The following is a 12,277-nucleotide window of genomic DNA, read 5'->3' as shown; positions in this document are numbered from 1 at the left end:
TCTATAGTTGCTATGGGTTTGTATAAAGATTATTTGACGATGAAGACATTGGAGATTCAACAGCGAAGCCTTCTCAGAGCATCCCTTGTCTGACTAAAAGCAGAAACTTCTGAGAAATGAGAACTACCATAAATTCCCTCTTCAGGGTGGCTCTATTCCCAGTAGAGAGAACAAGGGTAAATCTACCAGTTTCCTCTCCAGGGCAGTTTTATCACCTTGAAAAAGACAGAAAAACCACTTATACCTTTATGACAAATATCATAAAGTCTCGTATCTCCAGTTTGTTCTAAAAACCCATTTGTCTTTCCTAAAAAATCCTTTTGTTCTTGCCACAGAAGCTGTTTCTCTCCCTTCCCTTTCTCCTACCAAGTTAGGTTTGTAAGCCTTTAACAGTTTAAGGAGCCAGCTACTTTTGTTGGCCTCTCTATGCATATAAATAAATGTTTTTCTCCTATTAATCTGTATTTTGTCCATTTAATTTGCAGGCCCCAATTACTGAATTTAAGAGGGTAGAGGAAAAGGTTTTTCCTCCCTTACATTGCCTTAGCAGGTGCACATATTTCTTTTTAAATGGAGCATAGCAGTCCTCACCTTTGGAGAGAATCAAAAGTTACAAGGTATTAACACGTGACTAGCACTCAATAAACTTGATTTCACCCAGGATTTAAAGGTGTTCTGGAATCGAAGAGTATTAGAAAGAAATATGGGCATCTAGCTCTGGGAGTGTTTTGTGTTGGAACTTGGCATTTTCACTTTACCCTCCTATTTCTCTTTTCATGTAATTGCTTGAATGTTATGGTGCCAGGATTGCTCTGGAGACTTGGGAAGTAAATCAGTCTCTCTGTTCTTTTCCCTTCCATTATAGTCCTTTCCCACACCAAAGGAAACCCAATTCATTAGCTTAGTCCGACTGAACATTTTAAACATTGTCCTAAATATATTTGTTTGGGCTTGTTAGTCCCAGAATGTGTAGAAATTTGCCTAATCAAGGGTAGTCTAATTAGGACTTCCCTGGCAGTCCAGTGGTTAGGACTTCACGCTTCCACTGCTGAAGGCACAGGTTCCTTCCCTGGTCAGGGAGCTAAGATCCCCCCATGCTGCATGGTGCAGCCAAAAAAAAAAAAAAAAAAAAAAAAAAAAGAGAAAGAGAGAGAGGGAGAGAGTAGTCTAATTAGCCATATTAAAACAAAACTGTATTCTGCATGAATAATGCTGCACAAGGGAGTCTGTTGTTAATTCTTTTTGGATAATGACTATTTGGGGTTTCACGGCACTAAAATGTACATAGCACATCCAGTAACAGGCTGGGCTATGGATGTCTACAGATATTAACCCTGTTAACAAGATGCTGGGAAGCATGAGGTGAGTCAGCCACCTCCAGCCATGACCACAGCCTCAGACCTTACTGTGGCCACCATCTAAACACAGGATTTAAGAACAATAAAACAACAAAGAACCAAATGTAGAGTAAGCGTGGGCTGGAATTTTTGTGTGCCATCTTTTGGAAAAGAAAAGAAGTTAGTCAGATCTCAGGCTATAGTAACCTCCAACATTCCTACCCAGAGTATTTTTCAAATTATAAGAAAACATTTATATGCTTTTGAAATCAGTCACTTTAAATTGTTTTCCTACCGCAAGAAGACATCAATCAGTTGTTTTTATCGGTGACCTGGTGCTGTCACTTCCCACCCCTCCCTCCCCCTTGCCTATCCAAGAAGCTACTGAATGCAAGGTCACTGGGAATGCCGAGGTCTATGCCAAAATCTTGAAGCTCCCAGTTTAAAACAAAAGCTTCCAGTAGTTTCCTCTACCTATATTTTAGGAAATTACTGAGAAGTTTTCCTAGAAAGAGCTTCATCTATACCCCGTGTGTGAGGTCCTCAAAGCCTGCTGTTGGGGAGCAGCAGGAATTGGGGAGCAGGGAAGAAAAGGAGAAGGAAAGAAGACCCTTGGGGTTCAGCATTTGTGTTTTGTTTCTTCTGAATTCCAACAGAATGCTGTGTAGATTTAGAGTTAGCTCAAAGTTGCTTGATCCCCAATAAAAGGTTGGGAAATCCACTGAACAAATGGCTTGAGAGTTAAAAATGATTCCATTGTGCTAAGACAGCATGAAGATCTGACCAATCATGGTGTCTGGAAACCAGCTACAAGTTTTCTTTGACCCATAATCAAGATCAATTCTTCTGACTTTTGTAGATTTCAGGCCACCTTCCCACTAGGTCTCTATCATATTATACAGGTGATTAGGTAACTCAAGTTGAATCAAGTATGGTAAAAGTGCATTACTTTTGGTGCTCTTTGAGGGTAACTATGAATGGTGGATTCTTATCCTTGTTTATTTACTTTTTATTAACTCTATGGGCATATCAATATTATTGAACCTATGGTAAACTTTATCCTATTAAAACAGAACAAAAGCATTTACTTGTTCATATTCCACTCATATTTAGTTAAAAACTTATGAGTTGATTGGATGCTCCTAAAAATTTTGCCCCTTTGGGGGGATAAGCTGCAAATCCAGGTCTTATACATATTCAGTGGACTACAGTGATTATGTTGTAGTGATAGAGATCTGATTAGAATATGGTAGGTAGTTTTATTGTTTCAACAATTATAGAGTTTTGCCAGGTATTTGTAAAATATGTATTTCCACAAATGACTATTTTGAGAACTATCTCCATTTATCTCAATTAAGTTTGAGGAATTTGGGGTGACCCTTCTTTAAGCACTGCAGTTTCTCCTTATCCTTAAGGGAATGGGTGGCACAGGGCGTGAAAGACGTCAGGAAAAGATTATAGGAGGATACTGACAAATAACTCACTACTTTCTTTTCTCGTTTGACATGACATTCCAAACTCAAAAAGAGAAGTCATCTTGCTGAATCAAAAATGTGTCTGTGGAGGATTTTGCTTTGCTCAGCTAATGGATCCTGGAGGAAATCTCCAGAAACTCCTGGCATCAGATATGAACATATTTTTTCTTCTTATGGGAATGGGGGTAGTAATCGTATGACCGTCATTCCTAAGTAAGGCCGGTCAAGGTCACTGCAACCTTTCTGCATAGTTGCCTAAGAGAGAAGGCAGAACACAGACACATCCCCCCCGTGTCTGAAACCCCTTTGTTTAGTTTCCTTTTGTATCAAAAGGATTGGCTTTCACCATGGGAGAGGCTGTAACTGGATTTCACCATGAAAGGAGGTTGTAATTAGATTTCTCAGCAGGTCTATGAGTTCTGTCCCTGGAAAAAACAGAGAAAAGGGCCTGAATATTCTTTCCTCTAGCTGGAAAGGTAGCCAGCCAAGCCTGTAGAGATTGGTCTGAAAGGCCCCGACCTTTGATGGAACAATGTCAACTCTGGCCTCCAAGACTGACTGCGTGGTCCTTCAGGTTGAGGGTGCAAAGCAGTGCAAGTGATAGCTAAAGATTTCTTGGCATTTGGTAGGAAACATAGGGCATTCCTCCGAATGAAACCCTCTGACTCTTGGTCTCTCTGTCTCTTGGCGTCCTGAAACTTCTATCTCCTAGAGAAGCGGAGGGCACCTAAACTTTGGAACATTCTGGAACATCATTGTCCATCTAGATTTAGGAATGAACTTACACAAACAACCAGAATATATTTTGGGGTACTGTGGTTCATTTTGAGCCCTTAGTTGTATTGGTTCCATTTCAGTTTCCATAATATTTTCTAGAAGTTTACATTGGAATGCAGTTATGTCAGAGAAGGCGTTTGTATTTGATTTCTTTTCAGTTGTTACAGTTTTTAAAAAGAACGTTAATTGAAATTCACATTTAAAATGGTGAATTTTATTTTTGAAGTTCTGCTTGTTGCCTTGCCACGTAAATCTACTTAATCTAACCATCTATCTCCACTGGGCACTCCTTGTCTCGCTAGATCTCTTTTCTCTTCTTATCTCCTTGCTCTTTCTTTTCCTCCTAAGCATTAACAAGCTGTCTGACCACTGAACCAGAGTGGAAACGTGGCCATCCATACTTTTAAAGGCAGGAACAGGCTTGGAGTCTACTCTTTTCCATCTCTTGTATTGGCTATGTCAATGACTCCTTGGAAAGTTTAGTGCTGGTAGTTTTTTTAACTGAATTTCCTTCATGCTGCCTGGAGCTCCTCAGGCAGCCAGTATTTTCCCTAACCCTCCCTCTTGCTCTGCCACCCCCCATTGTTGGCTCCTTCCTTGGCAGCCTCAGCCAAACGTATAAGTCCCCCTCCTTCTCTTGGAGACCAAGGAAACTTCCTTCGGCATTTTTGGTTTTCAAGGCAGACAACGACTACGTGATCTGTTTGTCTTACCTTGTCTAAGGTCAGAAGAACTGAGAACGACGTACATGTGTGCAGAAAAAGGAGAGGTTTGCCCTGTCTGTTTTCCCTGTGACTTTACTTTTCTTCTTATGACTGGAATCTTGTTTCCTGGAGTATGTACCTCTACATTTCCAAATAAGGCCAGGTATCTTTTGTTCAGTTTGTTTATATCAGGGGAAGACTGTAGGCTACTATTTTTAGCAATTATTATAACTATGGAAAAAGTTCCCTTCAGGGAAATGTAGTAAACAAAATGATTATTATCATTTTGCCTCATAATCAGACTCAGACAGAACATTCTCCTTCACCCTGACTTTACATGACGGCCAAAGGCTCCATTATCAGAGAGCAAACCCCTTAGGCATATTTTGGCTAACGTATACATGTTGTTACCTGATCCAGACTTAACACTGTTGCTTTAGGGCTTTTAAAGTATGACTGAGTCTCTTGGGAGAGCTCTATAGCTTGGCGTTAAATGAATCTGAAGATTTAAGAAAGATGGCTTTCTATTTTGAGTTCTCTGCTGAGTGGCCATTTGACATCGAAGTGTCCCAGTCCTGCCAGTGTATATGGTACACTCAGACTCAAAGATGCAGACTTTTCTAGGGCTCTGACTGCAACTGTCTGTCATCCTGCCTAACTGAACCTACCACTATGTGAGTCTAGGCTAGGGGTAGATACGGTTCATGCCCGTCGGAACTTTGAGTCTAACCAGAATTCAACATTAAACATGAATCAAGCAGAGGACAAATACTTTTAGGGCTTCACATCTCCCACTGCTCTACCCCTTCCTCTCAGAGGATCTGGCCTTCTCTCTGTTCCTCAGTCTACGGTCCCTCCTGCCACAGGATCTTTGCACGCTCAGACTTCTCTTGTCAGCGTCCACTTGCTCCAGCTGCCACTGCCCAGCACGCACACCTCCCACAGGGCTAACCTCTATTTAGCCTTCCGATCAAGGAAAGCCATCCCTGACCTTGAGCGGAAGTCGGGATCCTTACGTGCTTTCTTAGAAGAAAGGTGCTTTTCCTTCTTAACACTTATTTCAGCATATAATTATACAATACACGCTCAGTATAATGCGAACTTTTTCGCCCCCCAAAATCATGCTATAACAAAAGGGATGTGCCCTATATTTTAGCACTTCTGAGGTCTCTCGCATAAAAGGATATTGTCTCAATTACTTCATTTTGAACAACAAAGTACCATTTCAGGCAAACAGCCTGAAATGATCTCAAGCAATGCTTATTTTTGTTCTTAGGAAGGTCACCCGGACGATGAAAAAGGAGATAAAGATATTTAAAGCAGATTTAGCAGTTATTCTTGAGGTATGACTTCATTTTTGCAACTGTTGGAATTACACAGTTTTAGAAAACCACACTTTAGAGACTCAAGCGGTTTTCAATAAGCCCTTTAAAGAGTACTGGAAAAAGCCATATAGGAGGTAATTAATATGTAGAGATCATCACCATGGGATGAGAATCTATGCTTGGGGCTCAAATTTGCAGCGCTAGCAGATTTCTGAGAAGCGAGTTATAAACAACTCGCAGAGGATTGATGATGCGCTACTCTCTATTAGACAGTTACAGAGTGGCTCCAGTGAACACAGACAGCGTTGTTAAAGAGGCATATCAGTTCATGAAATATGAGAATCAAAAAGTCATTTTTATAAGTATAAAATATTTTAAATGAAACGAGATTTAAAATAATGTATTTGTAACAATAGAGTAAGTGTCCTCAGCATACCTTACAATATTATCCATCTGTGTGTGCATTTAGGTTGGCCAAAGGTTTTGCCTGAGGATCTTTTTATTAGAAAAATGAAGGTGACTTTGTATTTGAGGTCACCTTATGTTTGGGCAAATGTACTTTTTAAAAAAAATTTATCAAAGTAAGTTGATTTACAATCTTGTGTTAATTTCTGCTGGACAGCAAAGTGACTCAGTTATACACACACACACACACATATTCTTTTTCACGAACGCAGTTTTTATTAATGAGATACTTTGATTAACAACTGTCTCCCTAACTACATAGTAAGTGCCACAAAAGCACAGCCATTCTCTGTTCCTGTAGCATCCCTGGCATTTCACACAGAATAGAACTGAGTACATTAGTTGTTTGAGACATAAGATAAAAATATTACTTATTTCATGACCTGGAAAACACTGGAGAAACTAAAACAGAAATTTTAACAAAAAGTATTTTAATGAAAGATAAGACGTTTTGATACATTTTGCCCTAGTGTTAATCAAGATGAGAAGAATCTCTTTTACTCCTTATAAATGTAAAAATCCTTAATTATTCCCTTTTATCCTTTTAAGAAATTCAATGGTTCCTGTTTATACAAGGATAATTCTGAGGCCTGCTTTCATTGCAGTTTCCTCACTGGGAGATTCCAAGTTCAAAAAAGCCATTCTTATCAGAGTTAGACCAAGTGAGAAAAGTATTAAAAGAACGACTGCTTCTTGAGCACTTCCATCCATTGTTTCAGTTAATCCTACAACAGTCTTATGAATTAGCTGTTACTCCCGTTGAAGAAGTAGGGGAAACTGAGGTTTGGTGAACTTCACGGCCAACCTTTACCACTGGTCAGATCCTGTAATAAGAGCCTTACATAGAGTATCTCATTCAATTCCCATGACAATTTTATGACCATTATTATCTCTCTTTTACATATGAGAAGATGAGGCCAAGAGTGGATAAGATAAAAAACTAGAGAGTGTAATGTAAGTGCCAGGATTCCAGTCCAGGCAGCCTGCCCCTGAGTCCCCTTGATTGATAATCGCCTGGATAAGCACATCGTGAAGGTGGGAGGCGGTAGTGGGGACTCGGGAAATGGCTTTAGTGTAGGGCCCAGCCTGTCCTACAAAGTGAGGTCCTGTCTCTTTCTCCTCCTTTGCCTTCCCGGTTGCTTTTCCCTGCACTCGACAGTAAGCTGGGCACCGTGTCGTAGCTTTCTTGTTCATTTTCTTAACACCTATTCACTGACTCTTTAAAGGAAATGTTTGGCGTACATAAGTCGGTTGCATAATAGGAAGGAAAAAAGCCAGGATGGGGGACTTCATTTCTCAAGGATTTTTAAAGCCGACTAAGAGTTATTTCACAGAGAGGGCTGTGAAACTCGAGCCTCTCTATCCCCTTTCATTGCTATGACGACAGGCTGCTCCTGCTACAGAAAAAGCAGCTGACATTTCAATTCTAGGAACATAGAGGAGAGGTTTACAAAAACAGAAAAACAAAAAACAAACGCTTTTGTTTGAATTTCAGTTAGAGAGGAAAAAGATACCCCCTAGAGCAAGTCAAACCCCCTATTCCTGCCTTTAGAAAAGATAAGAAAGGAGAAATGTTCGGGCTTTTCCCCCCCTCCAGGTAGGCCAATGAAACAGTTGAGTGCAAAGCAGCATTTCGCTTCATTCCTCTTAATGGCAATCTGAAACAGAAAACTCACTCTGGTTTCGTTTGACTTGGCCATTAAGAAGCTACTAATGGATGAAGCAGTAAGGACTCAGTAATAAATACTTCAGGCTGAGGCCCTCTCAAGGGCATACGGTAGTGTCAGATTTATTTTTCCATTTCTTTAGATAAAAAAAAGACAATTCAACGAATATTTCCTTTTTGACCCCCACTATTGCTGCCAGAAAAATTATTCCAACTGTGTAATCAAACACTTCCTCACTGTGTGTAGAAAAAATATTCCAAGTGTGTAATCAAACACTTCCTCACTGTGTGTCTAGTACTCTAACAGGTGCTATACCTGACATTTAAAAAGCATCTTATTTAATTCCTACAATGACCCCATTGTGGGTATTATTATCACTATTTGCTTAATAGATGGGTAAACTGAGTCCTGGAGGTGTGAAGTGACTGCCTAAGCTCGCATAGCCTGTAAGAGGCAGAGCCAGGATTCAAACTGAGGCGTGTTAGACGCTGAAACCCACGCTCTATCTGCTCTGTCGGGCTGACTCTGAGGCATAGACCTGGCATTGACATTTTATTATACAGCAAAATGTGTAAGTACAAGGAAGAAACCCTGAGGGAAATCTTAGAGTAAATTCCCTTTCTACAGAGTTCCATTCGGGACATGTAGGTAGACTAGTGCTTTAATATCAGCTACGATCGATAGATTGATTCAAACGTACCAGACATAGCTGTTTTCCTCGTTTATCACAACAAATCTCTAAGGTAGTAACTAATTTTATGATCCCCATTTTGGCAAATGAGGGCACGGAGGTTCAAAGTGTCATTTGTGCAAAGTCACAGACCCTGGGAAAGCCCAGATATAAACCAGATCTGTAAGTTTCTAGAGCCCATGATCTTATTCACTTTATTACACCATCTCCCTACAATCAGTCAAGACCACACACTCTGTTTCCCACACTTCTGATCATGTTTTTAATTAATTAATTTTACGGTACGCGGGCCTCTCACCGCTGTGGCCTCTCCCGTTGCGGAGCACAGGCTCTGGACGCGCAGGCTCAGCGGCCATGGCTCACAGGCCCAGCCGCTCCACAGCATGTGGGATCTTCCCGGACCGGGGCACGAACCCGTGTCCCCTGCATCGGCAGGCGGACTCTCAACCACTGCGCCACCAGGGAAGCCCTCTGATCATCTTTCGATGCCCAAGATAAAAATCAGGCTAGCCTCAGGTGGTACTACCTGTGCAAGCCCAGCCTTTGGGGGAAGATGCTCTGTGGGCCCTGTTTGAACCAGACCCTGGCCTAATTGGGCATCTCTTGGGTAGCCAGACCTACTGGGGAAGTTCTCCTGGATTTATGGGCCCCCCTTCTCCTTCACTGAAGGGTGTTCCAGAATGATATGTGAGGGAAAAGGGCATCTGAAGTCTGAAAAACAGTCGCTTATGTTCTTGGTGGAAAAAGATTCCCAACACGTTCTGGACCTTGTGCTAAACTTAGCTGAAATAGCAATGCTTGTGTACCATTACATATCAACTGAATAAAAATAAGAAGCTGTCAAGAGGAAATGAAATGAAGAATGTTTTGGAGTTGTCCAGATATATCACTATTTATTTCATTTCCGTCCTCCCTATTTATTATTTTTACTTAGTTGATAAGTGAAACTGTGCATAAGAGCCTATTGGGGATTAAATACCAAAGGACCTGGAAGGAAACCCCAGTACTCAAATTGCTAAATGGCTGTACAAAAATTCCCTGAAAGAAAAAAGGCAAGATTCATTAATAACGTGTACATATTCTTTTCCAAAATGTGGAAAGCAGCATTGTTTGATTGGATGATAAGCAGATGGAACAGACGGCTGTGCCTTGCTGGATCTTGTTAAAAGAATAGAAATATAAACTTAAATGTTTCCTGAGAGGGGTGTCCTTTTTTTTTTTTTAATATTCATAGTTAATGTACCCATCAACGTTTAGCTGAATAAGCTGTGAATTGAAAAAAACTGGTATCCATGAGAAAGGGGAGAATCAAAAAAAAAAAGGATTTCTGCTGAGTTGGACCAAGTGAACATTTCTATTCAGTGTACTTAGGCCCTGGGCCAGAGGGGAGCTCAGATATAATGCCAAGGTGACATATTTAACCTCTGTGCAGATTAAAGGCAGTTCAAAAGAGATACTCTCTCTGCACTACCTCTTGGTTATAGTATCAACAGCATTGATCTGCAGTTGAAAACATGGTTTCCTCCTGCAGGGTGACCTCTAATACCCAGGAGGAATGAGGGAGCGTGACTTGCATTATTGTTTTATTTTAGAAGATAGAGCCAGAAATGAAGGTACCTTACAATATAGGAGTTATCATAATTTTTTAGCTCTTTGATTCCCCTCCCTCCTTTTTCCCTTGCTAAATTAGACATCGTTAGGAATTAGAAATTTTATGTATATGTGTGTGTGTGTGTGTGTGTGTGTGTGTGTGTGTGTGTATCCTAAAAAATGATAGAAGGTGACAAGAGACAGTGAGTCAGAAAACTATAAAAGGGAGTCAGGAAAAAATAATCACAATAACTAAAAAATAATCAAAGGAAAATATAGTATTATAGGGATTTTCTTACCTTTTGGAAAAGCAAAATGTTCCATTTCTACATTGCTGTTAGGTACAGACTGGGACAGTGGTGGTGACTGAATAACTTCAGATAATTTAAACATGGAAAACACCCAAATTACTTTGATTTGAAAGTGTTTTTTTTTTTGTAACAACTACTTTCCTTTTGATTTATTTAATACATTTAGTAAACTATTTCTATAAAACACATTTCAGGATTTCAGACTTCACCAAGATCTGAATGCTAGTCTGGCCAACAACATTTCTACATTTCTAAACATCATTTATTAGTTCTTACTATTTAATGTTGGAGAAGAAAAGGAAACACGAATTCAAGTGTTAAAATTCCCTAGTAAGTAGCTTTTCTGTAAATCATGCAAAAGGGTTCTTTTGTTCTTGTTGTTAAAAAATGGCTTTGTATTAGGCAAAAATATTAGACATCTTTATCAGATCATGCAAATCAGGTTAACAAATACAGTAAACTTATTAAAATTTACCTTCAGGTAGGTGGCTGGACCCAGAGCCTTGGCAGAAAATTGAAGCTGAATCCTGTCTTTGCACACAGTCAGGAAATAAGTTTCACAAACGCCCAATACTCTTTGAATCTCTTTCCTCGTTAGCTCTGCTTCTTTGCCCAGAAACCCATTCAGGTCTATCGGAGTTGAAATTCTGCTGCTGTCAACTACTCAGGGTCTGAGGTGACAGACGAATTTGGAGGTTGGCACAGGGACGTATTTCAGACTGTCCTCGTTTTTGTTGCAGATTCCTGCAGTTCTCCTGCGGGCTAGCCTCTCACTCCAAGGGCGAGGGCGCGCTCAGCTTTACAGGCAGCGCAGACCTGCAGGGAAAGAGCTCATTCTGCCTGAGAGAACGGGTTAACAGTTCTCCCCTCAAGCTCTTGTTCTCAGAGGCTCGTAACTTGGCCAGACTATAAGCACTTGGCTCCGTGTGCCTTTTTCTTGTCTTTTTCAAACAACTCTAAAAGGTTTTACAAGCGGGATCCCTTTTGGGGGAATTTTTATTTTAAGACTGAAAAGAAACTCCATGCTGTGGTTTCTTCCTAAAGGAAATCGGTGGGGTGGGGCTTAAGGAAGGGGTAAGAATAATTGCAGCAGATGCATTTCTACGTTGCTTCTGCAAAAATTGCTCTCACGAATGTGCCTGAGTTCAGTAACTGTAGGACACTACAGGTACTTCAACCTTGCTTTAAGTGACCTTCAGAAATGTACATATATGTGAAGTATTCCTCCTTCATAGCGTAGCTCATTCGTAAGCCAGTTCAGGAATGTTAAAGTTCATAGACTATTCTTCCCCCTACACAGCTCCCTACCACAACCTTCTGTATGATGATTGGTCTGGAAGAAGGAGTTTTGCCATGAAATAGACTTGGCCTTCTGGTTATTTGTGTATGTATCTAACCTCTTCCACGGCTACGTCTGCATTTATTACGTCAGACACTGGCTAACGGTTTTTTAGTGCATCCATTTCAGTTGACCCTCACAAGTCTACATGAAGTATTACACCCATTTGATGATAGTGTGGTTTAGTGGGAAAGTCTCCATGTTTGAGGCCACACAGCTTGCGTTTGCATCTTGGTTCCTAACCGGATATGACCTGGGACAAGTTAGGTAATGTCTCTAAGCTTCAGAATTCTTATCTATAAGACATGGATACAAATAAGGGGATGAGATGAGTATCTACCTCAGGTGGCTGTCCTGTGTTTTAAGTAGGTAAACACCTCCTGCCACCCTGCAGACACTCACATGTTAGTGATTATGATTTGCATGAGGAAACCAGAGCTTGGTGAACCTGAGTGATTTTTCCAGCGTCTCTGGCTCGTAGGTGGTGGCTGACTGCTGCGCCTGTGTTACTCAACTTCTAGGCTGTAACACCTCCTTCTGAGGGAGCCGTGAGCCCCTTGAGGGTGGGGACGTGCCCCCTCTGTACTTTCTATGTG

General features: G+C 40.7%; 1 protein-coding gene across 1 annotated transcript in view; it reads right to left on the bottom strand.

Moving 5' to 3' along the window:
• Nucleotides 1-11,366, bottom strand: part of SPARCL1 (SPARC like 1) — a 54,135-nt gene extending 42,769 nt beyond the window's left edge. Inside the window, exon 1 of the mRNA XM_024736187.1 lies at nt 10,818-11,366. The gene's annotated coding sequence lies outside the window, so the exon portion shown is untranslated. The remainder of the gene's footprint in view (nt 1-10,817) is intronic.
• Nucleotides 11,367-12,277: the final 911 nt, after the last annotated feature.

This window comes from Neophocaena asiaeorientalis, unplaced genomic scaffold (genome assembly GCF_003031525.2).
Source record: "Neophocaena asiaeorientalis asiaeorientalis breed wild unplaced genomic scaffold, Neophocaena_asiaeorientalis_V1.1 scaffold7, whole genome shotgun sequence".
Lineage (NCBI taxonomy): Eukaryota > Metazoa > Chordata > Mammalia > Artiodactyla > Phocoenidae > Neophocaena > Neophocaena asiaeorientalis.
This window is presented reverse-complemented; position numbering and strand designations above follow the sequence as displayed.